This window comes from Octodon degus, unplaced genomic scaffold (assembly GCF_000260255.1).
Source record: "Octodon degus isolate 3935 unplaced genomic scaffold, OctDeg1.0 scaffold00231, whole genome shotgun sequence".
Taxonomy (NCBI): Eukaryota; Metazoa; Chordata; class Mammalia; order Rodentia; family Octodontidae; genus Octodon; species Octodon degus.
The window spans coordinates 647,494-657,922 of record NW_004524807.1 but is presented as its reverse complement, the minus strand read 5'-3'; the positions used below and the strand labels follow the sequence as shown (position 1 = coordinate 657,922).

General features: G+C 38.4%; 1 pseudogene; it reads left to right on the top strand.

Annotated features, from left to right (window-relative positions):
• The first annotated feature begins 3,949 nt into the window (after positions 1 to 3,949).
• The window catches only part of LOC101571576, a 13,133-nt pseudogene continuing 6,653 nt past the window's right edge, over positions 3,950 to 10,429 (top strand).

Sequence of the window (10,429 nt, the reverse complement as noted above, 5' to 3'; positions counted from 1 at the left end):
TAAAGTGAGAGTCCTTGTTGCCAAATTTATATAAAACATGCAACACACTCAAGCATTAGTGAGTATGTTTACCTTCCTGCTTTTAATCTTTCTTCTGTCCTTTATTTATCTACATGCATAATGTCTCCAACAATATCACCCTCATTCTATACCTGAATACTTCCACCCATATGTGTGCACTTTCAGACAGTGAAACAGACAGAGTACAATTAAAACTGTAATAATAATGTACCCACAAGGTGGCCAGGTTCTGTCACCTGTATCCTTTACAATTATGAATTCAGGAGTAAATTTCCACATAATCTGAGTTCAAATAAGAATGAAAACAACACACACTGTACTGTTCTAGTGTCACTGAACTACACAGAAATTAGTGTAACATAACCATATTGTGTTCTTTGTACATACAGCCATCAATTCACTCTAATATGCAAAAGAGAAAATGAGAAAAAATTTTCCCATTACCTCACTAATGTAATCACCATGTCTTTGCAATGGTTTCAAGCTAAAAGCAGCAAAATTATGACCAGTACACACAAATATGCATGGCCAAATTGCCTGAGATGTCTGTTTTATCCAATTTTTATGCTTCTTTGTATAGGCTTAAGTTTTCAACAATAGGGCAACAAGAATTACCCTGAACTTTACCAGGTTTCTTTCTTAAACCAGCTCATGATGAAGCAAAAGAAATTTCATTAAGTCAATTACCTTCTGAGAGTACAGAGATCTATTTAATTTGCTATTTCTGAGGTGTTATTTCTTATGAGAAAATTTTCTATCCTGATGAATTGTCCTCACACATATTGGCAGGACAGGATTCAGGCATGGTGCCATCTGGCCCAGTCACTTGTCCAGCGTTGTTTCCAGCTTCTCTTTCCTGTGTGTGGCATCTTCTACAAGCAATATTCCACCACTGGTAGAAGATGGATACCAGTCTAGAGTCCTAAAACTCACACTGAATGGATTGCTCTGAAATTAAACCCAATGATCGGACAACAGTAAAGTGTTCTTTGTTAGCCCTGGACATCTGAATGTTGGACTGCAGTAAGTCAGGTAAGATTAGGTGACAATCTTAGAGAAAAAATTTACCCCAGGTCTGAATACTGACCTGATTCTGTTAAATGAAATGTTGCTATCTAGTGCGATAGGGATGTTGATGTGAAAAGTCACTCTCAGGGACTGGTTTCCTCAGAAGCAGATTCTGGGATGTTGGTTTGGTTATTAGCACCCCTAGTAAACTTCAGGAGTGCTTCCCTTGGGATCAACACCTTTCAAGGGGAAGAAGAAGGAGGCAGGAGTAGGAAGAACATCATGGATAATGACATATTAGACTGGCCCAGTGGAGTTCTGCAGCTGCAGTTAGGTTTCAAAATTAGGTCAAAATTGCCAGGCCTTTACTCTTGCATTTGGCTGCTGGATGTGATCACCACAGAAGGAGGGTATGACAATGCTGGTTCTCTAGGAGTAAGGCAACTCCTGATGGCTGAAAAATTGAAATTCTTGTGAGCAGGACATTCATCCACTTGGGCAACAAGTCCTTTACTAAAGGGAAAAGGTGAGCAGAACACCACAATATGTGTCACATGCACTACGTTCCCCAGAAAGTAACATGTGGCCCTCCCATCACAAATAGCCTTCATACATGGGTAGAATTCTGAAGGCTCATTTTCCAAGCTTCCCATGGAGCTTAAGGGTTGGTTATTCTTTCTTTTTTTTAGTTGATCAGAGTTAAATTGACTCAGATTATAACCTCTTTCTTTTACTTGTTCAGTGACTTCCTGTGAATTGCAAATCTTGAAGAGGTCAAACAGGGTGAAATTTTTTGGAAATATCAGTCCAGTTGATTGTTCAGCTTTATAAACCAGAGAAGTTTTAGTACAACTGTGGCTATTTTACACAGCATCATGAAATCATCCTCCCCTATACTAATGAAGTGACTAAAAATAGGCTTAAATGAAGAAGGCAGAAGGGAAAAAAAAATCCTTTAACAAGCAACAGCCAAATAAGGAAATGAGAATGACATAAGGTCACAAAGCTCAAAAGACAAAGCTGCAGAAAGTAACGGAGGACTCTGACAGGGCTGGTGGCGGCTTTGGCCTCTGGCCAGCTCCCTTGCTCCCAGCAGCAATGCTGGAAAAGGAAATGCCTACAAAATCTTCTAATTTCTCCCTAAAATCTTCTTTAGTAACATGGGGACTGTGAAGAAGTAGGTTTTATTTTGATAGGTTCCCCCCCTTCTATGTAGTGTGAATTTCTAAAAGGAATTAATATATGCCATTTTGTCTAAATAATCATATTTTATTTTGTTTTATTTTATTTTATTTATTTTATTTTATTTTATTTGGGGGGAACCAGGGATTGAACTCAGGCCCTTTCGCCTGCCAGGGAAGCACTTATTCTACTGAACCACCTCCCAGGCCCCTATAATTTACAAAATAAAAATTAGAAGTAAAAAGTATAACCCATACAGCCCATAAAAAGTATCTACTCAAAACTGTCACCATAATGCTTGAGAATCTTAGAACTGATGTCGATCAAATATATTTTTATTCATCAGTTTGCTTCAATAGAGGCATTTCCAAAAATGAAAGAATTGTTTCATTTAAATCAAGTAATAGAAATTACACTATATCAGCTTCCTCATGATTTATTCTTTTAAAATTAAACATCATCTTATTATTTTGTTTTATTTTAGCAGTTGAAATTATAAATTATATCTTTTATATTGTTTTATAATCTGGGTAGTATTAGTGACAAGTAAAAAATACCTATTTGTTCTGTTGCCATGCACTCTTACTTTTTCAATCTGGCAGATACACCACCAAATTTCATCCTTTAAGTTTTGTCTAACACTGTGCAAGGCACTATGGGAAATCCTGCAATCCAGCCTGTTCCAAGTGACTGCCGAGTGGCTGGTGGCGCTGCTCCCCTCAGAAGCTAAGGCACCTGCCAATCACAAATATCCCACAGATAACTGATAGCTGTGCTTCCCTTGTGGGCTCTTGCTTAGGGCCTAGTATGTGCTACTAACAGCCTTCTTTCATGATTCAAAATAATGGCCCTACAATCTTATGTCCACACTCAAGGAATATGGAAATATAGGATTGAGGTCTTACAGATGACACTCCTACTGCTACCCTTCCTCATACTACTAATCTGTAGAAGCTCAGCAATAGAGAGGGAAGAAGAGAGAGAGGGAAGAAGGAAGGGAGATGGGGAAAGACAGACAGAGAACATAGAAAAAAGAAAATAGTTGTTCAAAGTTAGGCATCCATGTCAAAACAGTCCCGCCCTAAACACTTAATGTCAAAGCTGCTTCCTTGACCACACTGATTTTGTAAGTAGGTACTAGGAACTTTCAAACTAACTCCAGTGATCTTGACAATCCTCTTGATCTCTTCATACCTTAGCTTCAGAAAGGACCTAGTATTCCTTAGGTAATAAGAGAACGGAGTATCTCAAAAAATGCGATACTTTATAAATGGTAGCATGATACGAAATACAAGTGTAACAGGATGTTCTAGTTGTACTAAGCCACAAAATAATTAAGGGTCAGTTTGCCTAATCAGTGGGGTGACTACTCTAGAAATCTAGTGGAATGCGTTAGCGAGCAGGAAGTACTTTATTTTGAACTGAAAAAAATAAGTGCTCATGCTTCTGTATGTTTCCACGTATACCCCGAACTAAGGCTAGTTTGAGAAAAGGAAGTAAAAACAAGGATTTGAGAAGCTTTGTCCCCTGCCAGTATAAGAAGGTCTCTATCCCCACTGAGGGAAGACATTAAAGCAAATACTGAACATTTTACATTAAATATTGTACACCTTAGAGTGCTAACATGCTCTTATCAATTGACAAAATATGGCATAATTAGAGAAAAGGCTCCCTCACTGGGTCCCTACCCAGCACAGCTTCCACAGATTGGCACAAGTATTGAGGGCCGTGAATGGCCATGCCGAGCAAGAAGGGAGAGGGCAGCCTGCATGGCACTCAGCCCTCCACGCAGAGCACCCTTCCACGCAGAGCACCCTCCACGCAGAGCACCCCTCCACGTGACCCACCTACATGTGACGTCAGACAGCAGAACTCTTCCAGGAAGCTGCACTGAGAAAGAGAATCAGACTTGCTTGTATGGGTGTAATAATACTTCCAGGGCAGGGGCCTTTCATTAGCAAGTATCTAAAAGTGAAAAGAATTTAGGTCTGAATTTTCAATTTGCATACTCAGGTAGGTGAAATTATAATTAGAGTGACATATATGTAACATATATAAAACAGGATTCTCATGATAGATTCCTTTTTTTACTAAATACTTACTTTATGGACTTATTCTCTTATGGAAAGTAGGACATCTACAACAGAAGTAAACCTAAACCTACATAATGAATGGCCTATTTTACTATTCCCTGCATGTCCAGTACAACTGAAAATATACCTGCTACTCAGACTCCTAGACTAATGGTTTTCCAAACTTAAAGCCATGAAACTCTTTGATCAATGGCATCTACTGAATCCAAATATAAATCCAATCAAAAATAAAAGTAATAGAGAAAAATCAGTAACTCTAAATCTTATACAAGATTTTTTATTTATAGAAAAAAGTTTTATGGAGCAATAAACTCTAAAAATATTTTTAAATTCTATGTTTCTCCTAAAATTTGTTGCCTGGAGCTAAGCTAAAGCATAAACAAGAGAAAAGAAATTGGTGCTTTTAGCATAATGTGGTTAGGGGAGACAAACTCAAATTGTAAATGGGTTTTGTGATATTTCTAAATGGGTAAAACAGTGAAGCTCATCAAGACATTAAAATCATAAGCAACACAGAAACAGCAAAATGGAAGAGATAGCTGTGACATTAAGCATTTTCAAATACATTCAATAGGTTTCAAATGATCAGAGGCTCTTGGGATTTGGTATGAAATTGAGCCCAGTTTACCTCACCTCTGAGTGGGAAACAGTCCTGAGGTGACTGATGAAACACACAGAAGCTGAACACTGTTGTTGCAAATGCCTGTGCAGCCCCAGGTGTCCATCCAGCTTTGGTGTCAGTCTCCGTCTATTCAAGTGGCTTCTATACTATCCCCAGAGACCCCTAAGGGCAGCAACATGAAAAACAATAATGTTTAAAACAACTGCATCCAGGAAGAAGGACTTTGCTGAGATTTATGGACCCAGTGTGCAACGTCAGGTTACATTCCATGGTTTGGGTCTATATCAGATTTAAAGATTGTGCTTTAGGATTTTCTGACTGTAAAGCCACCTCTATAAGCACATTTAAAATGAAAGAGACCTTGTGTGCCCCATAAGTCCTTTTTCTGTAGCTCTTCTTTCAGCCCTAAGACTTTGGATAGGCAAGTATTACAATTGCTCCATACTACAATGAAGCTAGCATTTACTAAAGATGTACACACTGGGTCTTTGACCAGACATGCATAACGCCGCTATGAAAGACATTTTCACTCAGTCATCACTTTGGGGGTTTACTGTGCTCAATATATTAAAAGAAAAGTATGAAACGACACGGCTGTGCCTCTGATAAATTTCCAGGCAGATAAAGAAGCTACAAGGAGATCTATTATGCCATGATGTACTATGTTTTACAAAACAGATACAAAAATGCTGCGAAAACACACTGGGTAAACAGCAAAGTCTGTTTGGAGACGGTATTGCTGCCAGAAGAGACCTTCTGCATGAATCTTGAGAGATGAGCTGCAGAGAAAAGGAGGAGGAGATGAGGGAAGGAAGGGATCTGTAGAGCCAGAAGAAATGGCCTGTTAATGAGAGACAGGAACAGCAACACAGCCCACACATTTAGCTAAGTCTTCAAATTGACAAGTGCCAGGCTTTCCAATGTCAACAAATATAAAGCCCAATGGAGGTTTTTTAGTTTTAGTAGTCAAGTCAAACAAAGCATCCCAACATTTTGTTGTTTGTTAAATTTTCATACAGTTTTCTCCCAGAGAGCACATTCCCCATTCAAAAGCATTTTTCCACTGTGTTTCCCGAGTTAACTTTCAGACAGCAAATTTCTAATTGACATTTCGCTGTCTGTTCAGCCAGCAGACAGTAATACTCACATGACACCAGAAATCTGACATTGTGGGCATTTCTGACTGTATTCAAGAGAAATGGCTTAGATCAAGTCAGGTTTTAACACGTTTATGTGAAATGAGCCTTCAACCATTTAAAATTTCACTCATCATCATAATTATAATTCTGTATATTTTTTGAAGGCTTTAAAGTTCAACTCCGACATTTCACTTGGGGCTGACACTTGGGCTCTCTCTTCAAAACCTCCTAAGAACAGAATCAGGTTCAACCAGTTTAGCAGGCTCTCCAGAGGGTGAGCTACACTCTCCCACACTGTGCAGTACTTCAAACACTTACCTCAAATTGATGGGTGCTGCTGTTGGAATGTCAACATTCTCAAAAATACTGTCAACAACAGCAGGCCTGGTCTCCAGGACATTCAAAACAAGTAACCCAATAAGGTGCTATTTTGAAATATGGCATCTTTCAGGCTGATTTTGGAGTTATTGGCCACATGTAATTTTATTTATCTGGCCTCTCTCAAAGAGAAAAATCCTTACAGCTTTGTGTACTGATTATTATTTTCCCTTAAATAATAGGTCATGAAAACTTTTGAGGGCAGTGGAATTGCCTGGAAAGTCATATGCAAATATGTCATTTGTAACTGTAACAATGAAAACAAATATTGGTTAAAAACCCACTGGCAATCATGAAATTAAAAACCGAAACAACATAAGCATCTCATTTCTGTTCATGGTAGTGTCTATAGTAGAGTGGCCTTTCTGAAGACTGAGGAAAACTATATTATCACAAAATCATAAAATTCTAATACTGGAAGGGACTTTGGATATCATCTACATCAACCTTTCCCCTTTATGCATGAGTTTTTAAGTGTAAAAAACCAGCAATCCTAACTGTACCAAGGATCATAGTAGGAGGGCTATAATTAGACAGTGAACACTTTACTACTAAGGATAAATTTTTGACAGTCCTCATATAAATGATACCAACTTGAAATATTAATCTATGTTTTTACAACATGTATCCATCCTCTTAGGCACTTTCCAATTCAATATGAAAAATTGTGATGCTATCATATCTTTTGGAAAATAAAGCCTAAGGGGGAAAAGTTCTTATTTTTTCACTTAAAAGACATAAAAATAGGCACAGTTGAGAAGAACACATATTTAAGGAGGTGCACTTCTTTGCTTTCTCACTCCCTTCTCTGCCCTTACATATAAAGGGAAAAAATTTTAGAGACCATAAAAAATGAAAACATAGAATGGAAGACAATCAAGAAGCAGATAATACCAACAGTTTACTCCAAAAGGAAGATGGTAAATCAACAGAAAAGCTTGGGTATTTATAACAAAGAAAACCCTATCCCTGTGGACAGGAAAGCAGTGATATTGAAGGTGTCCCCTGGGCTACAGGACAAGAAATAGCTCTTTGGTGTCCCCTGGGCTAGAGGGCAAGAAATAACTACTGGAGGTGGAGAAGGACTAAGGTAGCATCCTCAGCTTTTCTGTATCCAGTACAGCCTGCAGAAGATTCAGTACTCCTCCAAATTCCTAAAGGGGAGAGCAGTTATTGTGGTTTATATCTAGACGCTCACCCCAAAGCCTCATGTGGTGGGCTTTTTGGAGGAGGTGGCTAGAGTATTCATACTTTAGTATGAAGCTTGAGTATGTGATGCTGAGATCAAGGATGTGATGCTGGGACTGCTTCATACTGTGATGTTAGGGTCCAGCAGGCCCAACCCTGAGCATGAGTGCTCTCTACCCTAAAGGTGGGCAGCCTGGATAGGATGTAAGCGACAGAGAGAGGGTCACTGCTTGTTGCTTCTCTACTCCATTGCTTTTCTCTCTTTGGCCGTCCATGCACTGTCTCTCCTCTGTGATGCCCCTCTGCCAGACCACCTTGGAGCCAGCCAACTACAAACTGAAACCTCTATAGATTGTGAGCTATGAAAAACGTTTCCTCCTGTAACTTTGAGTGATGGGTGTTTTGTCTCAGCGATGAGAAAAGTAACCAAGACAGCAGACAACTGAGACTGAGAGCCCACAGGTCCAGAAGTCTCATGGTAGAATAAAGGAAGGGATCAACAAAAAGGTATACAGACTTTATAACTAGGTTTCAGAGAGTAACTGATGGAAAAAAACAGATAACATATTCCTCTAGGTGTAACAGGGAGCCTAGAAGCCAACCAAGACCCAGAAGCACCAAGGTATGCCAGTACTTTGAACATCTACAAACACTCCCATCAGTTACAGGTTGAGTTATATTCCCCTAAAATTCATGCCCTGAGCTCCTCAACCTCTACTATACCTCAGAAAGTAATAAAATTTGGAGAAAAGGTCTTTAAATAAATAATTAAGCTGAAATTAAGTTATTGGTGTGGGATCTAATCCAGTATGAGTAGGTTTCCAAGGAAAACAATTGGGGAAAAAAATTCATAGGGGAGAGAATAACTTAAGAACATGAAAACAGTCCTAAACAAGGCAGAAAGACCACAGATGAAACCAACCATACCAACAATGTGGTCTTAGATTTCCATTGAGGAGAACTGTGAAGAAATGAGTTTCTGTTGTTACCCAAGCCACTTTGTAACACTTAATTTTATTTATTTATTTTTTTTTAGTTTTCATTCATTTTAATGAGAAAAAAAGATAAAATAGCAATGAAACAGTTTCAAAACAGTTTAATAGGACAGTTACAATAATTAATACCTTGCATATTGTTGTCTTCTTAGTAGTTTTTTAGAAGACAAGATGCAGACATGATATCTTGTCTAAACACTATTAGTACAAACATTTCTTCTCATTGAACTAAGAGAAAGTAGCTGTATGTCTATTCTAACTATCTTGTACGTACATATTTTTTTCACTACAAAACGGTCTTTTATTTATAGCCCCCCCTTTTTCTTCCATTTTGTCAGAGGTGGGTGTTCATTGCTGTATGGGACCACAGAGGATAGTGATAGATGATGCATAGTCTGCTTCAGGAGAGTCACCTAGAGAGAAAACATTCTCTCAGGCTTTCACAGGGAGCAAATAGTCCAGGCAATGGCCGTGACTCATCCAGATGGTTGACACTGACAGAAGATCTACAAGGTGTTATACATGATTCCAGGGTAAATCCTGAGGGGATTTGACTGACCTTACCAGATAGAAAAAGTTACATTTTTAGTTATATAAGCCTTGCTTTAACTTGCAATGCTTAATTTTATAGCACCTCTTAAAAACTAATAAACTAACCCAGACAGTAGGAAAGACAACCAGTATACGATTTATACACTGACCAAAGTAAGTCCCAAGGGGACATACAAGATGAATTACATGATGACAACTCTGCGAGCAGTTGCGAAATAGTTAAGGAAATCAGACTTTTAAGGCTATAGATCACATAGCCCTGTTTGGGAATGCCCATTTGTATTTCAAGCACCTATGCCTTTTCTCTATATGTATCAACTCCATGGAAAGTTAATAGTAAATACATTTCTTTTTCAGACTTGAGGAATCTGAAGCAAGGACCTTTGCTTCTTACATAATTCAAGAGACTATTAGTGCTACAGGGAATTTATTTTGGATGTACTATATAAAGTCAAAGCCTTGATATAAGCATCTACTTTTTTTTTTTTTGAGGAATCAGGGATTGAACTCAGATCCTTGCATTTGCCAGTCAAGTGCTTATCCTACTGAGCCATCTCCCCAGCCCCAAGCATCTACTTATTGAAATATGATTTTTTTTGTACAAGGAATCAAACTCAGGACCTTGCATTTGTGAGGCAGGCACTGTGTCACTGAGCTGTAACCCCTGCCCCTGAACAGACTTTTTAAATAATATGTAGCAATCTGTTTTTAGAAAGATTATTTCCATATTCATTTATTGAAAGACTGTTGGCACATATTGGCTTTGCTTAGGAAAATAAGCGAATCTCTAATTAGGGACAAGATATTTTTTAAAGTAAAATATATTTGACTCTTGGCTTAACCAGGATTCTACTTCCAAGCCAGTCATGTATTTGTTCAATACAGAAAACTATAGTCAAAAGAAAAACTTCAGTCACCAGGATTTTGGACACTCTACTCTGTCACTAGGAAAATGTGTATCCTTCTACTATTTTATCAAACATTTCTAAGCTTTCATCTCCTTGTCTGTAAAATTTAAAAATCTGATTTATATGCTTTATGTGAGGATGAAAGTGGACAGCACTAAAAATATAGAATAAATTATTGAAATAAATAAGAGGGGCTGGTGAGATGGCTCAGTGGTCTGAAGCACCTACTTAGAACAAGCTAAGCTCAAGCAAAGCACAGAGACCTCGGTTCAATCTCCCAGCACCACATGCCAGCCTGCTCGCCCCCTGGTGGGCTGAGCTGGCCACACAATAAATAAATAAA